Source organism: Meles meles, chromosome 10 (assembly GCF_922984935.1).
Source record: "Meles meles chromosome 10, mMelMel3.1 paternal haplotype, whole genome shotgun sequence".
In the NCBI taxonomy this organism is placed as follows: Eukaryota; Metazoa; Chordata; class Mammalia; order Carnivora; family Mustelidae; genus Meles; species Meles meles.
The window spans coordinates 9,859,501-9,867,021 of record NC_060075.1 but is presented as its reverse complement, the minus strand read 5'-3'; the positions used below and the strand labels follow the sequence as shown (position 1 = coordinate 9,867,021).

The 7,521-nt window shown below is 37.5% G+C and overlaps 1 pseudogene; it reads right to left on the bottom strand.

The window, feature by feature from the left end:
* Positions 1–6,030: 6,030 nt before the first annotated feature.
* On the bottom strand, positions 6,031–6,941 carry LOC123952146 (annotated as a pseudogene).
* Positions 6,942–7,521: the final 580 nt, after the last annotated feature.

Below are 7,521 nucleotides of genomic sequence, written 5' to 3'. Positions count from 1 at the left end.
AGGGGATGAAATATGACTGTAAAGATGAAAATTAAAAAAAAATTCTAAAAAAGAAATTGATAAGATAATTTGGTTGGAAAAAGAAGGAAAAAGAAAGTGGAGAGAATTTGCTCAGGCTGGAGAGTAGAACAAAGCCCTGTGGTAGATTTAAGGTATATTTTGATCTATTAGAAGAAATTGTATCCCAAGATTTTTTAGAAGAAAAAACACTATATGTGTGCCAAAAATAATGTTAGATACAATGAAGGATAAAATATGATTATAATAATGAAGGTTTAAGAAGATTTTTTTAGAAAGGTATTGTTAAGATAAACTAGTTTAAAAACATTAAAAGTGGAAAGAGGAAAAGTTAAAAAAATAGTATAAGAATAAATAAAATTAAAAAATTTAACTTTGCAAGACTAAAGAATCATGGGGAGAAAGCCATGAATTCCATGCTTTGCTTTCTCCTCCTCTGGAATTCGACTGTTCTCCTTTATCAGTGAGCTTGGTCTTGGCTGGATGTTCTTGCTGATCTTCTTGGGGAAGGGTCTGTTGTAGTGATTCTCAAATGTCTTTACCTGAGGCAGAATTGTGCCGCTCTTGACAGAGGCCGGTCCAAGTAATCTGCTCGGGTTTGCTCTTGGGAGCTTTTGTTCCCTGAATGCTTTCCGTAGAGCTCTGGAGGATGTGAATTAAAACAGCAGCCTCCCAATCTCTGGCCTCAAGGATCTGAGAGCTCAGGGCCCCACTCCTCAGTTCATGCTCGGGGAAAAGCACTCAGTCTGTCCCATCTCCCTTGTCTCTGGCTGCACTACAAGCTCACCCAGCCTGTGACCGAGCGTTTCTGTCTCTTGCACACAGCCCCATTTGGAGTCTTCAAATCCAGCAGACTCTTGCCACTCTGCTCTTTGGCCAGGAAGGTGGGTCTCCCCAGATCTGCCTCCTGTGGGGTCCCTGCTCAAAGAGCAGTGGTCCGGCTGTGCTGCAGATCACAGTTAATAATGGTAACCACAAGCTGAGAGCTCACTCGTTCGCTCCATCTCTGTAGTCGGCTTCCCTGCTCTTATACCTGCGAGCTCTGCGACACTCAGACACCCCCATCCTTCTTTGATCCTGCAGGACCTGAGACCACACTGTCCCTGTGAGGGCTCCACCCCACTTAGCCTCTGGAGTGATGTTCCTCAGTGGAGCAGACATCTAAATGTTTGGATTTTGTGCTCTGTTACTCCATTGTTTGTGGGGAGCTGGCTCCTCCCTGACATGATCTATCTTCCCCTTGCTTCAGATTCACTTCTCCGCATGTCCTACCTTTCAGAAAGTGGTCAATTTCCTGTTCCTGAATTGCTGCTCTTCCTCTCTTCAATCTCCTGTTGGGTTCATAGGTGTTCCCAATGGTTTGATAACTATCTAACTGAACTCCTGTGACTTGATGTCCTCTCAGTCTGTTACTCCACCATCTTGACTCTCTTCTTTTTGACTTTTAATGGAAAATGAGTTGTTCATGATTGCCAGTTATTTCATAGTAAGGCACTGAATATTGGCCAATGTTAACATTTTAAGTAAGGACTAGTAAATAGAGAAATTCATGCTAATTATAAAATGTTTTAATATTAAAACCGAGAAGAGTAAGGAAAAAAGACAGAACTCTTGTTTCATCCTTCTTACCATTCTCGTCCAGCAAAGGACATAGTCTCTTCAAGACAGAATCACCGTAAATGTTCATATATTTTCTAAATGTGTTTGCTTTTGTTTCCTGGTTTACTTCCCTGGTTGTGTTAATATGGAAGACCAAACTTGTTAAGGCTTCTGGACATAAAGATTGTTAGATACTTGACTTCATCACCCTTTTATTATAGTGATTGAAGGAGGAAGCATAGCTTACAGATTTTCTTAAAACTTTGAGATTGCTTTCTTATTTTAAATCAAATTTGAGCAGACCCATCTCCTATTTTCTTGGCCTGGTGAATGGCATGTGGCTAATACAATTTCCTATTTATTCAAAGGAATGTAATCTATTTTCAAAGTTACTTGTGGCTAATAGGTTTGCAGAGGCATATTCAGACAATAGAAATAAATCACTCATTCAAAGTTTCTAAAGTGTAGTTTGAGTGAAACCCCATAGTGACTTTTTAAGCATCTCACAAAAAACAATTTATCTTTCTTCTCCCCTACTCTTCCTACTTTCCTACTCCACTAAATCCTTTCTGACTTTCACATCAGGGACCTAAGGAAAGATAAACAGTTGCCACCTCAATTTCTGCACCTTGTGCTGCTGAACTCCCATCAGTTGCTTTCAGTTTTAAGTTGCTACATTCCAGTGGGACAACACCAACTAGTGCTGTTGGTGACCTTACTACTGTTTCCACTGGATTCTTTCCAGGGCTGATTTTGTTTTCAGAAAAATAACCCCTCCCTCCCAGTTGCTTATATGGATAGATATTAGAGCATTTTGCTTCAGATACTACAATGTACCATGAGATTTGGTTAATGATGCATTGGGAATGAAAGAGTTCATTCATTCTTTTGAATCAGTTAATAACTGATCAGGCATAGACTGAATGTGCTATTTTCCTTGCATGGATTATGCATTTTGGAACTCTTTGCTCTTTAATTTAGCATTCTAAATTAACTCATATCATAGCCATTATCGAGGAAGATGACCACCTGCCACCCCCATATGTTTGCTTTAATTACAAATATTTCCATTTGAAAGTCACAAAACTCTACCCAATCCTTTATATAAGTTCAAACAAGGAGGGCCAATATTTCATGAAATAATATCTTATTATAAGGGTCTTCACATAAAAAAAAAAGATGACCTATGAAAAAGTAATGTCAGAAACATAGCAGATGGCTCATAGTAAGAGATTTGCTAGTCTAGTTACATGAAGCTTCAAAAATCTTTGACAATAATGCATAATAGCTTATTTTATTTTTTTGGTTCCTGCTCATCACAGCAGCTTTTATGTAGAATTTCATTTCTGTTAGTTTGGTTTGGGGTGATTCCTTAACTCTCTCCCTTCTTGCTTTGTATATCAAACAACAAATAGCCTTAAATAAAAGTTAGCTTTACACAAATTTTCTAAGTAAAAATTTATGCTTAGTACTTGACTTTCTGGTTCCTTATCAACTGTCATTTGCTTTCTGGTTTGTACTAGAGCAAGCATTTATTATGTTCCTTTTATGCTGCAGATACTTTATAGTGGATATGGAGCATATTGGAACATATCTTTTCATTAATGGTGCCCCAGGGTAGGGTTAGGATAGATAGGTCAGCCTGTCATAAGTGTACAAATAAACTATATGGTTATCACTAGTGTGAAGCATCTCCCTACCTGGAAATATCAGGAGGTTATTTTTAGCATTGATATGTATGGGCTAAAACTTGTAGGATCCTTAAGAATTTACTAGGAAGGACTGTCCAGGTGGAGATGGGAGAGTGAAGAAAGAACTGTGAATTTCCTGAAGCTGACCCTTCTCTGGGTAACTTATCTCTGCCTCATTTTATGGGGAATTGTTGTTTTTCTCAACCTAAATCTTAGCTAAGAAGATTTTCTTAATCTGCCTCAAGTGTATTTTTACATACAGTGTCTTTCTCTGGAAACTAAAAGTCATCTTAGAAGAAAAATGGTTTCAGGGGTTGTAGAAAACAACATTTTAGAAAACTTATTAAAGGCTAAGCATTTTACTTTGTCTATATAAACCTTTCTACACTATTATGGATATTTGTTACAAGTGAGTAAATTGAGAGCTAGGTCAAGTATGTTACACATAAAGTAAGAGATTATGTCAGAGTGTGAAATTAAATCTTTATTATCTGCTTTCCTAGAATGGAAGAACTTAGTAGTGTATGACCTTTGACTCTGTCTTTTTGTTCTTTCATTCTTCTTAAAATTCATCTGAACTTCCCAATTCTCGTTTTTATGTAAGCTATTCTCCCATCTCTGACACTCAGATTGCTCCCAACACCTCAAGCCCTTGATCAAATGCATTTTCTCTATGAGATCTTTTTTGATTACTCATTACAAAATGTGTTTCTAAACAAATTTTCCTCCTTTTCCTCATAACAATGATCAGGGCCCTGATTAAATGAATACTTTTGTGAATTCTAAAACCATAAATTAAAAACTTAGAAATTTAATTGTTAGGCTTTCTAATTTCAGTCAGTGTCCTCCATGTACTTCAAATCCATAGCATTACCTCCTTTGTGGAACTAGAGAAGTCCAACATACAAAGACATGACTTGTATTGCCATACAACTAGATGGACCTGCCTCCCTTAGGATCACACTTTGCAGCAAGTCTCTGAAAGAACATCCAGTTCTCTTTGGAGCCATCTTAGTTGCTGCTTCTAACATAAGGCAGCCTCCACTGCTGCTTCTTATTTAAATTGGACCATCAGTTCTTTGTCCCACTCTCTCAAGTTCAGAAACATAGTCCCACTTGCACTAATAAGTATATCCTGCTATAACTAATCTTCTCCTTGACTGAATGCTTCCATATTCCAACTCAAAAGGAGTTGAGAACTGCAAAATTTCCATCGCTGATCATCCCATCTCAATAACTTCTTGACTAACCCATCCTTGGCTACTTGCCATGTGTCAGTGTTATCTTAGTTAACTATTACATCAACCATAATCCAATGGCAGGAAGTAGGAATGTCTTTGTTTTAAGCAGAAATGGATATGGGAGTCTGCCAGTGAAGTTAGAGCTATAGTTAAAGCTATAACACAGCACCTGTTACTACTCCTTCACACCCTTGTTATATTGACTGGGTGCTTAGCAGTGACCAAATTTTTATGGCAGCATGTTGGTGTGGAGTTCTTACAGGAACACAGCATGGTTTTTGCTTTACTATTTTGTTAGGGTGAGACAATTTCAAAACTTCTTCTTAGATCTTTCTACAAACCCATGTATCAGGGTCCTGATGGTGGTGATATTCTATTTGTCCAAGTCAGTCTTTTTATAATTAAACTTTTAGGAACTAGGAAACTAAATACACAATAAGTTTGGGGACACACTGAAACAACTGTGAGGTAATTCTTATTCACCTTGCAATAAACCAAGTCTGAGAACAAGACTTACATGGAGGAAACTCACATATAAGTTACATCCTTTTAGTCCCACACAAAGCCGAGGACCCCTTTTACTTTCTTTTCTATTTTTTTTTGTTCGGTCACTATTGAGGTGTAATTGACATATTAGTTTCAGATGTACAACACAATGATTCTATTTATGTATATATTGCAAAATGACCACAATAAGTTGTTGGGGATAAATGTAGACCATGAAATCAGCCATAATACCTTGTTTGCTAAAATGTAACACAGAGGCTGCTGGGGACAAAGGAAGGCTTCAGAGAACCAGTAGGCCTTTGGAATGCTGAGGCCTGTGTGACCACTCTGCCATTGGAATACTGTGGGGAATTGCCTTCTGGAAGCTTTCTTAGCCCAAACAGCCATCCTGTGATCTAAGAGATACATGCATTGTCCCTTAGGCTATGTTTAGCAGAATATGCAGGTTAGCATATTGCATCTTTCCTGTAAACAGATCATCCCAGTTTCAGTAAGACCCCTTGTCACACATCAGGTGCTTGAGGAACATTGATAAGGATTTGTGATTGTCCTGACGGACCAATAAAAGCAGGAGCAAAGAAGGGCAAATGGCAGAATTTTCTTTTTTGAGCACAATAATACACATCTATTTATCTTGTAACTTCTTTATCAATTTGTCAGTGGATGCTAAGTTGATTCAGTGTCTTAGCTAGTGTAAATAATGCTACTGTGAACATGGGGGTGAATATCTCTCTTAGACATCATGTTTTTGGTTCCTTCCGATAGAATCCCTAAAGTGGAGTTGTTGGTTCATATGGTTATTCTATTTTTAAATTTTTGATAAGACTCCATCCTGTTTTCTATAGTGGCTGTACTAATTTGAAATCTCACCAACAGTGTGTAAGGAATCCCTTTTCTCCATGTTCTTACCAGCATTTTTTTTTGTATTTATTTATTTATTGAAAATATACACTTTTATTTACTTTATAGGCAGTTTATGTCCTTGAGGGGTACAGCATCTCACAGATTCTGTGGCCAATAGCTTTGGCAGAAAGATTCCTTTGGAATTCGGCACGAACCATGCCACTGTTTCCATGAGCGTAAGTTACTTTTCCCCACATCACTGTTTTGTTCCGTTTGCCACCAGGAGTCACTGTGTTGTCCTCTGTGTTGCACATGTAAGTGTATCTCTTGCCTAGAAAGAATTCAGTGTCATCTCGAGCACAAACATCTTAAATTTTAAGAAGAGCTCTGTGCTCCCTTTGGTTCTGGAGACCCTTGCTTATAGCCAGCAAACATGGCCTTGGACCACAGTCTTCCATGTACATTTGTTGTTTTAGTTCTGTCCCCAGGGGGACCCCACAGGCTCCAAGATGGTGAAAAGGGCACTACATGTATGATTTTAAATTTTCTAGTAGCCAGATTTAACAACAAGCAAAAGTAGCAGGTAAAACAGATTGAATTTTTCTTTTCCCTAACCCAATATATCACAAATATTACCACTAAATCAATATAAAAATATAGTAGTGATATTTACCCATTAGCAGATAGAGGTTTTGAGAAATGGGAAAATCATTGGAAATGCTGTCTTCATTTTGTTGATGGTTTCCTTTCTTATGCAGATGCTTTTTGGTATGCTGTGGTCCCATTTGTCTATTTTTGCTTTTGTTGCTTATGGTTTTGATGGCATATCTAAAAAATCATTGCCAAGATTTCTATCTATGTTTTCTTCTAAGAGTTTTACAGTTTCCAGTCTTATATTTAAGCCTTTAGTCCATCATTTGTAAGAGACTATCCTTTCCCCATTTGGTGTTTTTGATACTCTGGTTGAGGCTTAGTTCTGTGTGAGTTTACTTTTAGACTTCTCTTCCATTGGTCCATATGTCTGTCTTAATGCCAGTACCATGCTGGTTTAATTACTGTAGCTTTGTAATACATTTTGAAATAAAGGAGTGTGATACCTCTAGCTTTGTTCTTCTTTCTTAAGATGGCTTTGAATATTTGGGATCTTCTGTATTTCCATATGAATTTCAGGATTGTTCTTTGTATTTTTTATAAAAAATACCATAGGGATTTTGGTGGGGATAACATTGCATCTGTAGATTGCTGTGGGTAGTATGGATATTTTAAAGATAATAAGTCTTCCAATTAGTGAACATAGAATATCTTTCCATTTATTTGTGTTTTTTTTTAAGATTTTATTTATTTATTTGTCAGAGAGAGAGAGAGAGCACAAGCAGGGGGAGTGATAGGCAGAGGGAGAAGTGGGTTCCCTGCTGAGCAAGGAGCCGCAAGTGGGACTCAATTCTGGGATCCTGGGATCATGACCTGAGATGAAGGCAGATGCTTAACAACTGAGTCACTCAGTCATCCTTCATGTGTTTGTAATATATTTGTGTTTGTAACACAAATATATACAAACACAAATATATTTGTGTTTGTAATATAAAATTCACCTTTGTACACTGTTAGTGAGAATGTAAAAT